Here is a 2,486-nt window from a genome sequence, read left to right as displayed (position 1 = left end):
CTAAATCCCCAGGTCTCTCTTCCTATCAGGTTGCTATCCTTTAGCCCTTCCTGTAGAGACTTTCTGTCAGCCTGGGGATCCGACAAGAAGAGTAGCCTCCATAGAAATAAGTGTGTACGAACCCTAATGAAAAATATGCAGTCCACTCCATGAACACCAAGATAACTCCAAGTCCTCCTCTCCATAAATATGCTGCTGCAGTAGAAGAATGCGTGTAAGGAAAGGGAAATTTATTCTCAATATGACAAAGTTTTAGTCCTGAATTGCCTGAGAAATTGTGGAATTTGAATACTTTTACCTGTGAGTGTCTAGACAGAGTTTTTTCCTGCTCTCAGATGGAATTTGGACTTGAGACTGTAATTATTAGAAAGTACAACTATAATCTATGGCCATATTACCCTGAACAAGCTCTATCCCATCTGATCTCGGAAGCTAAGAAGGGTCAGGCCTGGTTAGTACTTGGATGGGACACCACCAAGGAAGACATGGTGCTGTAGGAATAATAAAAAAAGAAAGGACAGTTTTTTGCATACCTGACGTTGTGTCCCAGGTAAGTTACATTTACTGCTTAGTCTGGATATAGCAGAAGAATGACTTGATGAGAAAGCTTTCCTGGAACAAGTCGGACAGCATTTTCCACGATGGACTAAATTGGAGATGAAGTAGGTAATAAGTAACATGTAACATAGAAGAGAAGCTGAGAAGGTTAGGGCTTGGATTCTGGCATTTGGAATAAAAAGATAGGGTTTGACATAAGGGGAACACTTGAAAAGGCTTGGATGAAAAAGAAAAGATAAAGAGGTATCAAAAGTATTCTGCAGTTTCACGCATGCCTAGCTAGAAGAGGCCATGAGGCCACTGAGCCCTTAACAGACTAGAACAGCTTTTTGAGACCATCCCACCTGATTGTGCATGGTCGGGTCTCCTAGCCAGAGGAGTTGGGAGGTTTGAGGGAATTTTTTTATTTTGAGTGTGTCTGACCTTGGATTAGAATAGAGTGTGTTGGGGATGACAACGTCACATTCAGTAGAAACAAGAATAGCAGCAAGATAAGAGGAAATAACAGGGGATGTCTCTGTAAATTTTGGCACAGAAGTGAGAGCCGACACCACAAGCTTCAGGAGAAGTGAAGCGAGACAAGTTAAGTAAAAGGGCACAGACTGAGCCGAAGCGATTGCCTATCAACATGACATATCTCATTTGGCTTTATTTTTCATTTGCTCTGTTTCCATACAAATTTTTTAAAAAGAAAACTGAATTGTTTTTGACCAAAATGATAGGGTTTGACATAAGGGGAACACTCAAATTTTAAATATGAACTTGTTCCAAATAAGAAATTTGGTCTAGAAGTAGCATTTTCATTGTTTTTATTTTTAAGACTTTTAAAAATAGGTGGGATGGTCTCAAAAAGCTGTTCTAGTCTGTTAAGGGCTCAGTGGCCTCATGGCCTCTTCTAGCTAGGCATGCGTGAAACTGCAGAATACTTTTATTTTTAAGACTTTTCATCTTATTATGCATTAACAAATATTACTCAGTGGTCACTAAAATTTTTCTTGAAAAGCTTTGGACAAAAGTTTAAGCATTAAATTTCTTAGGTAATATAGCCTGTGGGCTATTTTCTGAAACTGTAAAAACTATTTCTCCAGGTTTTATCTAGTAACTGCAGTGTTGTAGTTTTGATCAGTGAGACTTGTAAAGATTAATCTTATTGTCGTGGTTGGTTCCAACTAGTCCATGAAATACAATACTTTAGATGGCAAGTTCTGTGTCTATTTCAACCATTACTAAAAACTTATAGGAAAATATTCTTATCCATTAACGAACCAGACATTTTGTTGGGAAATAAAAGAAACAGTCTATTCTAAACCACAAGAGTCTATTTCTTGAAAAAACACAAGCTTTTGTAAATAGGAATAGGTAAAAATTTTATTTTCATCTGAGGAAAATGTTAAATTTATATTTTGAAAATAATCAACTGTTTTACTTATATAAATGTAATGATACATGCTTTATATATCGGGTATTATCTGCTTTATAGAAATATTTGCAAAAAAAAAAAAATTTTGTCATTTTCTCCGTATTAACTAAGCATCTGTTGTTTTAAAATGTCCAAAATAAAAATTTCTGTCTAAGCATACTTCAAAGTAAGTATTTCAAATAAGAATGATCATTAAGGAGAAATGAGATGTTTTCAACAGCAATACAGGAATAATATGAATGTGTGCCACAATTTCTCCTTGATTTTAAAGCTGTTTCTAGATGAACTAAATAATGATCAATAATAACATATAAGTGAAATATGCAATACTTATAACTCTAGTTTGCTGGTTCATTGCTTCCACAAACTTAGCTCAGTATTTACCTGTGTAATTGGTATTACTGAGAGCCTAATATGTGTACCAGGCACTTTTCAGTTCATGCCTCTCAAGGAGCTTTCATTGTTGAACGGTATTTGTGAGCACACTTATTAGATAAATTCAGAAAAT

At 35.7% G+C, this 2,486-nt stretch overlaps 1 pseudogene; it reads left to right on the top strand.

Moving 5' to 3' along the window:
• Positions 1 to 381: 381 nt before the first annotated feature.
• Positions 382 to 500, top strand: LOC111741577 (annotated as a pseudogene).
• Positions 501 to 2,486: the final 1,986 nt, after the last annotated feature.

The sequence above is a fragment of the Pteropus vampyrus genome, unplaced genomic scaffold, assembly GCF_000151845.1.
Source record: "Pteropus vampyrus isolate Shadow unplaced genomic scaffold, Pvam_2.0 Scaffold3, whole genome shotgun sequence".
Taxonomy (NCBI): Eukaryota; Metazoa; Chordata; class Mammalia; order Chiroptera; family Pteropodidae; genus Pteropus; species Pteropus vampyrus.
This window is presented reverse-complemented; position numbering and strand designations above follow the sequence as displayed.